Source organism: Carassius carassius, chromosome 23 (assembly GCF_963082965.1).
Source record: "Carassius carassius chromosome 23, fCarCar2.1, whole genome shotgun sequence".
Lineage (NCBI taxonomy): Eukaryota > Metazoa > Chordata > Actinopteri > Cypriniformes > Cyprinidae > Carassius > Carassius carassius.
The window spans coordinates 4837749-4853546 of NC_081777.1; the positions used below are offsets into that span (position 1 = coordinate 4837749).

The 15798-nt window shown below is 38.3% G+C and overlaps 1 protein-coding gene across 4 annotated transcripts in view; it reads right to left on the bottom strand.

Annotated features, from left to right (window-relative positions):
- LOC132101249 (xylosyl- and glucuronyltransferase LARGE2s-like) overlaps positions 1-1995 on the bottom strand; it is a 55702-nt gene extending 53707 nt beyond the window's left edge. Inside the window, exons 1-2 of one of the 4 annotated variants that reach the window (XM_059506038.1) lie at positions 1854-1987; positions 1430-1532 (exon numbers count right to left, since the gene is read on the bottom strand). The gene's annotated coding sequence lies outside the window, so the exon portion shown is untranslated. Of the gene's footprint in view, positions 1-1417 lie in introns of all 4 variants that reach the window. The other 3 variants (XM_059506033.1, XM_059506036.1, XM_059506037.1) reach the window with 3 other exon arrangements.
- Between the last annotated feature and the right edge of the window lie 13803 nt (positions 1996-15798).

The following is a 15798-nucleotide window of genomic DNA, read 5'->3' on the forward strand; positions in this document are numbered from 1 at the left end:
TTAAAATTTATAATTATATCTATCTATGATGCTACTAAAATAACAATGAACTGCATTTCCAAGTGAAACAGATGAATAAAAAACAATGACTAAATATGCATTTGGCCTTTTGGTTAACATTATCCAGTTCACATGGTCCAAATGATGTCAGCAGAAAGGCTAAATCATTTATTTTAAATCATAAAAATAAGACAAACCACATTTTTCTTTGGAAAAATGTGCACAGATGAATCATTCACAAAAAGAGTGTTAATTACACTTATTAGGAAAGTAGATTGGGTCAATTTTGATTTCATATTCACTGTAGAGATTTCGTGGAACACAAAAAATTCTAATCTCATTGTACCTGCACAATTACAATAAAGAGCCTGAAGTTCAGGACAGAAAGACATGCAAAAGACTGGAAAGGTTGAACTAATTGACTGACTGACTCCCACAAGGTTATTGTCAACGACAGAAAGAAGCTAGACACACCCGTTTCACACACGAACACACACTATTTCTCACAATCTCTCCCCTGAGCACATAGACGAACCCCTCCCCATGCGTATAAACACTCACACACACTGATTGAAGATTGTTCAGCCTGTGTGAAGTGAAACAGGGCGAGAGCGTGAGATTGCTAAACGCTGATATACAGATGTGTGAGTGGAGAGAGAGATACTGAAGTGTGTTAAGAGAATAACAGCTGCTGGGAGGAACACAGGGAGTCCTACATTTTGTGCTTCAGTGGAGAGAAATGTGGTTTAATTAGCGGTAACCTTTTCAGTATCCAGAGACCAGCCCATCACATGGCCGTACACGCGCACAAACACACACCTCACATACACCTTCAGTAGTTAAAAAGTGGTCATCCTCGGCCACAAGCCCAGAAAGTTTTAATGTGACAACCAGTGGTTGCTGGCATCAAGGTGAGTCAGTGTTTATGTGCAATTAAAGCATGGCGTTTTAATAAATCTGTAACAATACTGAGGGAATACACTGATTAAGGGTCACAAAATAATTGTGCGAAAATGAAGGGTTATTTACAAATATATTATCTGCATAATTTGAGTGAGACCATTAAAAGGAAATTATTAGAAACGTAAAACTTGATCATATTCGGCAGCATGATTTGAGATTATCTAAAGAGCATCTTGAGCTTCATTTAAACCAAGAACATCTAACCGTCTGTACAAAGGAGTTCACATGATGTCACATATTTACTTAATTTAATAATGACCTAGAAATAATGAAGAATCATAATGTTTCTTTGTGTTAAATGTTTTGAACCTTAAAACTTTGCATATTTCTATGTATACATATATAATTTTATTTAATCCTTGGCACTGAATATATAAATTCAGTGCTGAAATGTATAAATATATTTCAATATATATGACGTTATACTATATTTAATATAAAAAGCATTACTTACAAAAGTTCTTACCCCTTTTCACCTTGTCTTGTGCGGCAGGTTCAGCGTTAAACAAAAAATTCGGCAATCCCAAAATCCATTGCAATATCCATCGCAAAATTCCAGCTGCAGAGTTCTGGTTAGATCCACACAAGTGAGTGAATTTGAGAGACAGGTGTGCCCTCAATTTATGAACTGATGATTTCAGTGCATGATCACAAAGACAGAGAGAGAGAAAGGCAGAAAAGACTGAAGGAACTCTCGAATGAAACCCTTCAAGTCTGATAGAATCAGTGCGAGACACAAATATCTCTCACTCTTTTAGAAACGGGGTGAAAGAAGACGCTCCGAAATCTTAGAGGAAGAGTCCCAGAAAGGCTGAAATGATATGTAGTCCATGCCTCAAAGGATCAGAGGGAGTCCTAAAAGAGACAGTCAAGGGACAGTGAGTCCTTACCCTGAGGCACTCCTAGAAGAAGAAACCAGTGCAGAGCAGTCCTAAATCAGCTTTCTGTTTCTCGCACAGACACATTCGAGGTCCTCTTCCATTTTCCTCATGTCTCTGGGTTTGTGAACAGTGTTAATCTCTCGCCGTTGTGCACTGATCTGCAGCTAAAAGCAAAGCACCTCCCCCACCTCTGCTAATCCGGCCCTCTCTGTGACGGACCCTTTTTGCTGCAGCCAATCAGAGCGAAGGCTCCGCCTCCAGGCCTGCCTCTATTTTCTGCCCCCTCTCTCATGCACTAACACTGACACATTATACACTGGATACTCTATTACACTCAACAGAGTGATACACAGAATAACCCAAAGACTGGATCCGAAAATGTACGGATGGGGATTTAGCAACGACTCCCATGTTATAATGTTTTGAATTGAGTCATGTGTTTTTAATGAGCATTGTTAATTTGTGTCTGAAATGACATGACTGACACTGATAGTTGGCTCAGCAATAAAATTGGCAGGAAAAAATAAAAAATATCGAATATTTAGCTGATTTTCATTTAGGTAGTAGATTTTTGTTTTGCATTTCTGGAGCAGCAACTGCTTGAAAGGTACTAATTTGTACAATGTTAGGTTCTAATGTGTACCTTTAAAGTACTTACGTGCACCATTTAGGGGTAAGTAAGGTACAAAGGTGTACCTTTTGAAAGACTACCATCCCAGTGAAAGTGTTTGTACCATTTTTCTGAGAGGGTAATACTCTCACTTGTCTCTCTTCTTGAGTATCACTTACCTCAACAAACTGCTTAAATTTTCCAAGATACTAGAGTCTATCATCAAAAGTCACAAATTATTAATTTAAACCAAATAATCTGAGCTGCTATCCATGTTAATTTTTAAGCTCTCTCACTGTATGTCAACAATTGGCTCATTTGTTTCTATTTTTAGTTTTCTAAGGGGTGGGGGAGGGGGAGTTGACGACTTCAATAAACATATCTGAGAACATCATTAGGTCTCCTGTGCTATGAACTAGCAACCTCTGAGCAACAAAATTAGCTTCTAGGTAGTTCATCTTCATGCTAAAGTGTAGAAACACAATGGTAAAGTGGAGCAAACATTTGATTCCTCATGATACAGTTGGGTACTGAATTCCAATTTTATGTCGTACAGTTGTAAACTATTCTTATCCACAACTCAAATCCAACGTAAGGTAAAAGATTCCCAAAATAAATATACTAAAATTAATTTGCATTTATTTCATGCTAAGCATTCTACAAATACATGTGTATGCATTTAATAAAAATACCCTGGAATTGTACTTTTGGTATAGGCTACTTAAATTGTATACTTTAATTCTGCTAAATTGAAACAACAAATGTAGTACTTAATGCACTTTAACTGTGTGGAAGTAGTGCTAAAGTCCAACTAAAGATATACTGAAGTATATATGATTGTGCTAAAGTGGACCTATTGCAAGTAAACTTAACACTTTGAATATCTTGCATTTAAGGACCAATATTATTCAAAGTTCATACAATCCTCATCAATAATGTGACATTAAAACACATTTTAGGCTTAATATTAAAGAAATGTGCAATGTGAACAATTAGTACTAAATAAAGGTTTGAGCGATATGCCAGTAAATATGTAATTAGATTTGAACTATACTTAAATATTCCTGAACTATACATAGTATGAAATAAATGTATTTTAAATTTAAACAATGTATGGGTGTTTCTTCAACTTCAAGAACTTTTTATTTTGAGAGGTCTAATTATTAAAAATAGTATTTAATTTAGTATACATTAAATTCTATCTAATTTTGCCTTTTTTATTCCAAAAATACTTTAACATGCATCACTGTCATTTCAATCGCAGAATGCTGCTAAACACAGTACATCATTTGAGAATCTTGAGACTTTCAGATAAAATAGGACAAAGACAATAACTCACTGTTGAACATTGTTAGTAGATTAATTCAACTATTGAAGTGTTTTTAAAGAGTTTCAAAAAGTCCACAATGCCCACAGTTAAAAAAAAGAACAATTATATATATATATATAATTTTTTTTTTTTTTTCGTAAAAGGCATTTGTACTTACACTGATTTGCAACAGAGCAACCAACAGGAACGTTCTCAGCGACCTCCAGCTGTCAGTGTGAACACCTTTAAGTTCACACTTTTTACATGCATCTCACTTAGTACAGTTATGAAGCACAAGGTGTTGGTAGACGTGAAGCAGTAATCCAAGGTGGGAAGTAGGCATAGGAGGGTGACTTATGATTTATATGAGTAGCACAAACTGTCCAGTGTGGCCATTCACACTGACAGAGATTTGTAGTGATGAAGCAGCAGGTGTGGCTATAAGATGACAACTGATGGACAACAGTTGGCAATGCAACCAAGTTGTAGGTTGTGATGCAGTAACCACCAATGCAGAAAGTCAAGCAGAACTATTGCCTTATAATACAAATGGATACAGCAGTGGAGGAAGAATGCCTACTCCTGACCAACAGTCAGCAACCTCCAGCAATTCAGTCGTTGTGATTGTCAACATAGCACAGTCAGGAAGTTTCCTTATCCACAGCAATATTCCAAGGTGAGTGGTAGACATGGGAAGGTGACAGTGATTTATTTGTGTGACACAAATTGTTTTCTCCATAGGCATTCACACTGACAGCGATATGCCATGGCAAAGCAAATAGAAAGTAATTTACGTTCAAGTTTGCAAGATGATTGTTAAGATGACATGACTGACAGCAACAGTTGGCGATGGAGCCAGATTGAACAAAGTTCAACTTTATGCAAATGATGTGATGTGGTGACTGCCGATGCAGATAGCTGAGCAGAACGAGTGTCTCAGGATGAAAATGGATACAGCAGTCGAGCAAGAACACCTACAATCTTCAGCAATTCAGTCATTTGATAACGTATGTTTACACTTTTAGATGCATATGTCTAGGTACATTTAGGAGTTTTCCTTACTCACAGCACTAACCCAAGGTGAGCAGTAGACATGGGAGGGTGATGGTGATTTCTTGCCCATATGGGCCATGTCATACTGCATCTGGAGGATAGGAACTTGGCAGTGCCTTTGAGGGTGCATGTGTATGTACGTATGCTTGGAGCATCAGGAAATTAAAAACAGTTCTTCCCAGAGTCCAGGCGGTGGTCAGAGGTCATTCCCTCTCTGCAGTCTGTTGCCCAAGTGCTCTCCGCAGTTTTGCATGCTCTTTTACACCCAGCAGACAGAATGTATTATTTTCATCCGGGTGACCACAGACGTGCACCATCACAACAAAGCACTTCATGCTCCAGAAATCGCAGAGTTGCACAAGAGCACCAGGAGGTCTGGTAAAATGAAGAATGCACAGCCCCCCATGAAGCACCTGCCTCACACATGCAGGGAGCTCTCGCAGAGTTGTGAAAGTGGTCAGTTTGTTGACAGCTGTTTGCCGAGACGGGAGGTATTGATTATCTCTTGGGGGTGGTGTGAGGTTGTCTCGGTCTCTCTCAGGACTATCTACTTCCATCCCTCTTTCTTTGTGCCTTACAGGACAAAGCGAACGCCTCTGGGGAGGATGCCTGCCAATGTCCAGACAAGTGCTGAATATTTGATGCGTCCCCAGTGGCATTAGGAGTCTGTTAATGGCTATCTTTAACATACGACCCCCTAGATCAAAGGCTTGACACTCTCTGTGGACATATCCTATCAATAATGTACCACCGCAGACCAAATTTAACACCCACACAGACACAAATTAGAATTGAAAACTGAATGACAGACTAGATCTTTGGGGTCAAATATTCAGTGTCATATCCTTGTCAGCTTTTTAAATTTACTTTGGACTGCCGGCAAAAACGTCCTGCAGCTTATTCTACCAGTTATCAATGTTTCATGGCCATCCATTTTCCAAATCTCAGGGGTACGGGGATGTTTAAGTCTATCCCAACATCAGTCAATCACACCTACAGGCAATTTAGTGTATTTAATTGCTGCACATCTTTGGATTGTGGGGGAAACTAGAGCACCCGGAGGAATCCCGATCAGGGGCTTTCTTAATGTGATGTGCTAGTACACACTGAGCTTCTGTGGCGCCCAACATCTTTTGTCCTATTTGGTAAATACCTACTTATTAAGCTGTATAATTAACACTCAGATGGTCTTTCCCTAAAAATAATCTCCTACAAGCAAATAGCCCTCTGATAATGAACAATAGCTGTACGTTATCACATAAGGCCTTGATACATCCACAGCGCAGTACTTGTTCTGTCTTCACTTAAATGTTTAAAACTCCCAAAATGATCTTCAAACTAAATTTGTTTTGGCCCGATATTCTTAGAAATGACAGCTCGTTCTTTGATTTCACTTAAAGTATTTTGAGGCCTTTAGATCAACCCTGACATAATGATCAATGGAAAGTGGAGTGGTCTTATATATCATCCTGCTGACTGTGCATTATTACTTTACATTAATGGGCTAATAAGGCTTGTATATATGACAATATCTAGTAGTAACTTCAATTCAATATTAAATTAGAAATATGTAATATAAGGCATAGCTCTTCTTGGAAGCAATGTTCGAGTTACCAGTGCATGTAGCCGAGCTGTGCTGCAGTTGTTCATACCATTTTTTTTTCAGAGTGCATATTGTCAAATAAATGACCTGTGTGCAGTTTAACTCAACTCAGAAATGCTAAAAGCACAAACAGGAATGAAAGTTTGAACAACTGAAATAAAAGAGATGCTAATGCTACTTCCCTCGAGTACTTCTGTGATGCGAGAGAGAGAAAAGTTTCACAGAGAGAGAGAGAGAAGGGGGAATCTAATGCACACGAGATGCACACTCGCATGGCTACACTTTGACGTAAATGCAACTTGAATCATCTAAACACATGAGCAGCCAGCAGACCCCAGCAAACAGCAATGACTCATGCCCACATGTCTGATTTCAGGCAAAACTTCCATCTCTGTTTCTCTCTCCAGCAAGTGTGTGTGTGTGTGTGTGTGTGTGTGTGTGTGTGTGTGTGTGTGTGTGTGTGCAAGCGCATTTGCAGTTTCATGCTCCCATTACCACCAACTGTGTTTTACTTTCACAGACCTGCAATACTTTTCATAAGAGTCAAAATATGGGAAACATCGAATGGTACATCACACCGCCAGCTCAGCGGGATTCAGCCGCATGACATGGTTGTCTAACCCTGAACTCCGTCAAACTCCGTTTAATGAGGCCAGCAGGACTGGGGCATGAGTCGGACTAGGAGGGGTCTTAAAAAGCCCTGCAATGCAGTTGAGAAAAGACTGGATAGACAAGGACATTTCACTACCCAAGTGTTCAATTAGCATAGTGTAAGCGGTCCATACCCGAAGCACAGCATGGGGTCCAACAAGGACACTTAAAGTGTACAACTTACTTTGCAAATAAGTTTGCAAGCTTGTCATGGCACCAACAAGGAAGCATGTGCCATGCTGAGCTGCCATCTTACTACGCATTTTATATTAGTGAGAATTTTGACACATCATTTGAGTAATAAAACTTTTAAATCTTTTAAAAACCTCAACGCATCATCCAATGTCTACTGTCCTCTAGAACATTGGCACACGCATGTCCTTCACTTTAATTAAGTATTTCATTTCAGCATAATGCCATCTCAGTAGTTTTATCATTGACAGCCCTGAGGATTTGGAAGAGGAATAGAAGTTTGGTAAACTGATTTGGAGATGCTGGAAAAGCTTCTTGGCATATTTAGATTGCAAGAGGTGCATGTAGTTTTCTGGGTGTAGGCGGATGTGTAGAGGAGTATCTGAGTTGTAGAATGTCATGGCAGATGGAGGCAGATGGCCATTCATATTCCTGTATCTCATTACAGCTTCCCTGAGTTTCATATGATCAGTAAAAAACTCCCTAACAGATGCATTAGACCTTCAGTGCGGGGCTCGTTCAGTTGGGGGACAGCTTTCACTGGCCAAGAGGGTCACTTTACACAAACTCGGATGTAATAGATGTATCTGACTTGCAAATATGAGATTGTAAACTGCAGGGTTGCACAAATTTGACGGCTAATATGTCTATGCTTCAGACTTAAATGGACATCTTAGGGTTCCCACAATAACCAAAAAAAAACGTAAAAAAAACTCTGTCTCATGGCGAGTGGGACAGACGCGATTCATGTAAAATTTATCATCTCAATCTGTTAAAACATTGGAATGAGTTGATATCGGTTGAGTTAGCAGTGAAAGTTTCAGCAGAGGAAGATCTCGGACTAGAAGCATCTGTCAAAGCCAATCCACTCGCAAGTTGCAAGCAGATTTTGCAGATGTGTTTTCACCCCTGCAAGGTCACACAAACCTCATACAGCACCACATCGAAATGATCCCCAGAGAAGTGGAGAGCAGCCATCACTATCGTTTACTCTAACACAAGAAAAAAGTTGTATAGGATGAATTAAAGGCCATGCTAGAGTTGGCAGTAATAAAATAATCGCATGGTGACTGAGCGAGCCTGAAAGTTTAGTGCCTAAAAAAGAAAGGTGAATGCCATGTTGAAATTCAATGCTTATCTAATGCCCCGAGTTGACGAGCTGCTTGATCGGTTATACTCGGCTCACTTTTAGTCGACACTGGATTTAACGAAAGGGTATTGACAGATCCCCTTATCGCCATTATCCAAGAAAAAAAAGCCTTCACAACACCGTTCAGATTACACCAATTTGTTACTCTTCCATTTGGTTTGTTCGTGGCTCCCGCCACCTTTCAGCATCTCATGGACAAGATCCTCTGGCCACATAGCACGTATGCCGCTGCCGACATCTTGATGACATTATTATACACAGTAATGATTGGCAGCGGGACATGGAACATCTCCGCGCTGTCCTGAGATCACTAAGGGTGGCTGGACTCATGGCGAACCCACAGAAATGTGCAATTGGGCGTGTGTAGGTACGGTATCTGGGCTTTCACTTGGGTCATGGGCAGGTGTTTCCCCAAATTGATAAGACTGCTGCGATTGCGGTTGCCCAAGTCCCAAGACCAAAAAGGAGGTGAGACAGTTCCTGGGGCTGGTGGGGTATTATAGAAGGTTTATTCCTAACTATTCTGAGCTCACTAGCCCACTAACTGATCTCACTAAAAATGATGCACCAGACTAAATCCATTGGACAGAGATGTGCCAAACAGGCCCTAACCAAGTTAAAGGCTGCCTTGTGCGGCGGGCCGCTCTTACACTCTTCTAACTTTGATCTCACTTTCTTGCTGCAGACGGACGTGTTGGACAGGGGGCTGGGTGCGGTCATATCCCTGGTGGTCGAAGGGAGAAACAAAAAGAGAGACCTGATACAGCACCATTGAAAAATAATGTTTGGCTATTCAGTGGGCCATCCTCACCCTTCATTATTACCTCTTGGGATGAGAGTTCACTCTCTGATTGGACCACGCACCCCTCCTGTGGCTCCACGGTATGAAGGATACCAACTTTCAGATCACCCATTTGTATCTAGCATTACAACCTTTTAAGTTTAAGGTGGTCCACAGGCCTGGGGCACAGATAGCTGTGGCCGACTTCCTCTCTAGAAATAGAGGTGGTTGGCTGCAGGCCGGTTGGCTCCCTGGCCTGAGTCTGGCAGTGGGGGTATGTGGAGGAGGGGCGTGGGAAGGCAAAAGGCTGCAGTGGAAGAACAGGTGTGGGGACGAGCGGTGATAAGGAGGCTAAGTGAATCATGACTAACACCTGTCTTTAATTCCAGAGATTGGCGGAGAGATGATCTATAAGAGTGATGAAGACCTGGGAGTTGGGAGAGAGACTGAAGCCATTACCATGGAACATTGTGTGGGCCTGTGTGAAAAACTGTGGGGGCAGAGAGCCTAAAAGCACTTTATTTTGTTTAATTTGCGAAGGAAATAAAAGGTTCGCTTGCCACCCCTGACTACCTCGTTCTTCATCTATTTGAACCGTATTACATTATGCTTGTCTTTTAAAATATTCAACTGGCTAGATATTGCTGTATTGTGGAGTGCAGGATAAAGCATCTTTAAAAGCCATTATGATTGCAATAAAATCAGTCAAACTGATCCTATAGGTCCTATAATTTCATTGATCAAAAAGTAAGGGATGTAATGCGTGAAAGTATGAAGGAATTGATTTCAGCAGCTCAAAGAGATGTTCGGATGCAATGTAATGAAATCCGATAGTCATGATGACCACGGACCATATTTCCAGAGTCCAGTTGTGGTTTTATAATCTATCAACCATGGAATACTCGGAATCACCTTTCCAACTCAAAGGTCACCTCCTTTTTCATTACTGCAGATACCACTATAAAACTACACACTAACTTTCATTTTCAAAAAATGAGAGTTTACTATGGATGGATGACACATCCACACTGACCACGGACGTTTAGCCAATATTTCTGCTAGAAAAAATGCTTTAGCAAATAGAATAAGAGTTTATATTGGCAAGCTGTCATCACAACATGAAAGACGTTACCAAGAAAAAGTAATTTTTTGGCCTGTCACGACCCTCCCACTCCATCATCCTGAACTCTCACAATAAAGCATTTTGTCCAGAGGTATGCACAAAACAATCTGTTGTCCTGGCATCTTTGACAAATAGAGGGTTCAGGGAGCTGGAGGAGAAATATTGAGAAACTAAGAGAGGAATCACCTTGATTTTCATCTAAGTGTTTTATGAGAGCTGCAGTTAGAAATTTGGAGAGTAATTGTGCATTGTCGATGACAAATGTTAGGGAAAGTATATTAAATAATTTACTATTGAACTGGTTGCAGTCTTCCTAGCTGGCTGGTCTTAATTGGTTTAATGTGGTCTCCCAGCCTGGCTGTAGCTGGGTGTCCAGGTGAACTCCTGCTGAAAAGTGCCTAAAATCACCCTTAATCCAATGTAGACTGATGAAAGGTGGTTTATTCAGCAGGGCTGATGCTATTTTAATTACAAACAAAATTCCTAATTTCTGGTCAACATATATTGTTTAATTCAGATTTAATATACACTGCTGAAAACAAAAACAGTTTTTTTCTGCTGGTTTAGCTGTTCTCCCAGTCTGTCCAAGCTGGTGTTTAGCTGGTTTTGCTGTTTGGCAAGATGATTTCCTATGCTGACCATTGGCCAAACCCCCTTTACAGCCAGTCGACACCCGGGAAACCATCTAAGACCAGTTTAAACTGGGTTTAGCTGGTTTAAGCTTTTTGTAGTTATGCAATAAGGATTTTCCCCCCAATTAAAGCTGATCAGCAGTGGCTGTAACAGTCAGGTGTCTGACTGCTAATACTCAGAGTGGACTTTAGCAAAGGTCCTAAATTCTGTTGTTGGAGGCAGAAAGTAATTGGACTCTAAGATGGCCTCTCAAATAAATCAAGTCTTTAGGGCCAATTTCAAGCCCAGAATTCAGTATACGCACCTTCCGTACACACACACTTAAAGGAATCTGCAGCAATATACGCTCACAATAGGATTCTGGAAAAGCGCAGCGGGTGGTGTTTGTTCTCGTAGAAGTGTCTGCTTTACTTGGTAGTGAGCTGTTTACAGTTTTAAAGCAGGAAGTTGAAAGCGGTCCTGCTGTGCAGATTGACAAAAAGCACAGATTTGCACACATGCACATTCAGAGGCAAACACACACTGAGGTAAGGTGAATGATGCTCACTTTATGTGCTAATTGTCAACAAAATCAGTTCAAGCACTGTGCACACCACCTGACATGCATTCATACACCCATATTGTAGGTTAATCTGATGCTGACATACAGTATTTTGGGAAATCTTATAACTAGTAAAGACTATAACTAGTAAAGACAGTAGAAAGTGTGCACTTCAGAAGGGGTTGTGTTATATTATGTTTCTTTACAATATTATTAGTGTACTTAATATCTGGCCTGCCAACCCTTGTGAAAAAGAAGTACACTTACTGAATGTGCATTTGTAGTGTACTTCAAATCTTATAAGTTTATTTAAAAAAGGGGTACTTCCAGATAAAGTTATATTAATGAAAAAGGGCCACTTAAGTAAACTTCTTAAAACACATGTAATGTACTTTATTATAATTTAAATAGTGTGTCATTCTGGGTTTTATTTTGTGTTTTTGTTTTGTTTTTGCTCAACAGTTGTCCGCAAGGGGAGGTCACGCTGTCTTGGGTTTATTTTTTTTATTTTTATTTTTTTTTGAGTTTAATTGAAATGTTCACCGGTTCCCGTCTCTTTCTTCTCATCTTACCTTTTTTACACACACAAACACATATGTGTGTGTGTGTGTGTGTCTGTGTGTGTGTGTGTGTGTGTGTGTGTGTGTGTAACTACAAATAAAAATGCCATACAAGTTTCAATATAAATTAAAGTAATATTTTAGTTTACCATAAATGCTTGTCTGTACATTCAATAAACCATTTTTCAAAAGACAATAGAAGTAATTATGAAATTACATATAAAAAATGTACTTAAGTCCTACTTTTAACACATATTATTAAATTGATTTTTAATAGGACAATTTTCCTGAATATTAATTAGAGAAGTATTACCTAGATATAATTAAAGGAAAAATTTAACAAAAATGAATATTCTGTAATTATTCACTCACCTGCAAACCTGTATGAGGTTTTTTATTTATTTATTATTATTATTTTTTTTTTTTTTCTGTTGAACAAAGAAACATAAAAAGATATTTTGAAGAATGTTGGTACCCAAACAGGTGATGGTAGCCATTGACTTCTATAGTATGCAAGTCAATGACTTCCACCAACTGTTTGGTTACTAACATTCTTTTTGGGGAAATCAGTTTACTAATAATTGACTCCTCAAATTAAAATAAGATTAGAGAATATATTCTCACAGAAAATTTCCAACTTATTATTATTTTTTTTTCAAAGATTGCCTCATAAAACATTCCTCAATAATTAAAATTAGAACTTCACCCTGGGATTTTTGTAGGCAAAGTTGGAGATTTACATTTGTGTTCACTGTTGGTTCCTGTTTGCCCCTCTGCACAAGTCTGACTCATTCCAAATCACTCAAAATGTGTCCTTTCTGTTCCATCTTTGCCTTCCGCTCAGTTCCTGTTTATCTTTCTCCTCGCTTTAATAGTTGTCTGTGCTCTCTTCATTTGTCTCTCTCTAATTGCTTTCTTGTTCCTGCTCTTGCAGCGTCTCCGTAGTTCCTCCAGAACCGGAATAGCTCTGCTGATTTTGGACCAAAGGCTGAGTCCTTTCCTGAAACTCAAGAGGGATTATGAGCCCAGTTAATCAGAAACCTTTCCACTCTTAAAACACAGTGTGTGTGCCTGACAAAGCGTGCACTAATCTGCCGCTTTCCTTTTGTGTTTTCTTCCTCTGATCAAGAACCCAATTACAGCTTTAAGGAAATGCAAACAAACAATCAGAGCACCTCAGAACACACCGTGCTGCCATTTCTCACCCTCTTAACTAAATCAATCACCGGCTTCATGAGATTCCTGATTAGCAATTAGCATGAGCTGGAGGGGAGATGTCGATACCCAAGTGAAGTGAAACAGTATTGATGGCATTAGAGACTGTGAGCCTTTAGAATACAACAAAAGCACTTTTGTTCTTTCATTGTTTCAAAGATTTGTATCTGAGCCATGAAACAGGAGTTATTTGTTCTGTTTTTTCAGAATTTTTGATATGCAAGCTTTGAATGTTTTTGATCAAATATCTTTTGTGATTCAGTTACAGACATATTCCAGCATACTGTAAGCCATCTATGTCTCTTAATGCTATGGCTCTCGGAATAAATCATGTTTATAAACAACATTTCTCTGCACCATATTGGATGGATTTTGTCACTGAGCTCATTGTTATACAAACTAGGATTATCTTATTAAAGATAGACAACATACAAAAGTTGTACTGTTGATGTCAGTTTCTAAAGATGTGTGTTTAATTGTACTGAATGTGCATTCATAGTGTTTCAGATCTTAAAAACTATATTTAAAAAAAATATATATATTATTCTATAAAAGTTATGTACAGTGTGTATATGTGTCTGTACATATATAGGATATATTTATATGTACTCTTTCTAAAAGTATGCTACTTTTACTATATTTTTACAAGGGTTCTTGTAAGTTCCATAAATTAACACTATGATGAACAGACATGAATTAACAATGAAAATAATATATATCAGCAATGTTGGGGTAAAGCATTACAAGTAACATAATTTACTAATTAGATTGATTCTCAAGTAACAAGTAAAGTAATGCATTACTTTACATAAAAGAAGTCAGCATAATTATGTTTGCTACCTTTTGAGACAACTTTCAATTCCCATAAACCCTACTTATAATGGCAAATGACTCAAAATGCAACTAAAAAAACATATTTAATCTGATCAATCTTTTAAGTTGTTAACAGAACTATGAAAAGGCAAACAGTGAATCCAGATTCCCTCCGAGAGTGATGCCCAATCCATGTGCTACCTGATATGTAATTATATGATTACTATGTTTCATAATGAACCTGATAAAAAAAATAAAAAAAATAAAAACATGAATGGTAATCATAGAAAGAGCTTTCAAAATCGGATTTCTCATGCGTTGAGCTATTTTACTGGCTGCAGAACTGGGTCCAACAAATAAATATGCAAGTGTATTTAGTAAAGATCCCCAAGGTTTTTTTTTTGTTTTGTTTTTTTGTCCCCTGGCTCTAACAGGATTCTGGAACCATCGTTACCTAAAAAAGTGTCCTTAGAAATTCCCCATGGAAAAATAACTTTAATTGCAGAGTTAATGACTTGTTATATAAATAACCATAGTGGGAAAACCAGAGAGAAAAACTCCATTGACATGGGATGGTTCAATAAATTTGTCAATGCAATTAAACATACACAAGCAATTTCACACCTCAATGAATCTGTGCTTAAAATTCTGTACTGTACCTGCACTGTGTAATATGTTTAGTAAACCCTGCAAAGCATAACAATTTACCTGCTATGCCAGGTAAACAAAACCAAATATTTTTTTTTCCCCTAGCTCACCTTATGAGGCAAAATCTTTGTGTCAGATCAATGTACTGAGACTGTAGTCAATTTTTTTAAACACCAAATGTAGCAGACAAAAACCAAGTACTTAAATTCAAATCAAAAATAAATGTCTTTCTTAGAAGATATCTGAAGAAGATATTTTCAGTTCAACAGATGGTAAAACTCAGGCTATTTGGTTTAATGTAACCTCGACCTCGCCTCTCTGATCATCCAGTAACATCTCTGTGTAATAGCTTCATTCCATCTCGCGGCAGTAGCAGCAAACACTCTATCAGCTGCTCAGGCACATGGTTTGCCGTCTGTCCAGCACCATCTCCACGTCTCCAGCCCTCAAACACTCAATTACCTTAATCTTTTACTAACAGAATGATCTCCTAATTTTTTTACAACAGTTCAGTAAATAAAAGCTGGTACTGTGTTATGTTTTAAACACAGTGTTATCTTTTTTTGCTCAAATTTTAACATATTACCTTTAAACATATTACCTTTAAAGCCACAGCAGAACTCAATAATTTCGTGTTTTGAACTAATTGTGTGAATCAATGATTCAAAGACCCATTCATAAACTGAATCAAATACTTCATTCCTGAATGAATCAGCCTTTTCAGCAAATCGAATGAAGACATCTGCATCATAACCGACACCTGCTGGCAGATTTAGTTTCTTAGTTAGAGTATCATTTCATGAAAATAACAATAATAATAAAACATTTGAAAAAATAAAAAACATTAAAGGGATGGTTCACCCAAAAAATCCTCATGTTGTTTCACACCTTTCTTTTGTGGAAAATAAATGGTATGCTGTTTTGGTTACTATTGACAAAAAATACAGAGATGTTTCTCAAATTATCGTCTTTTATGTTCCATAGTTTATGTTAGGCCATTGTAGCCTTAATGTTTATAATATATTTTATGATAAATCAAGTAAAATACTTCATTCTAAAGCTGCCATTTTTA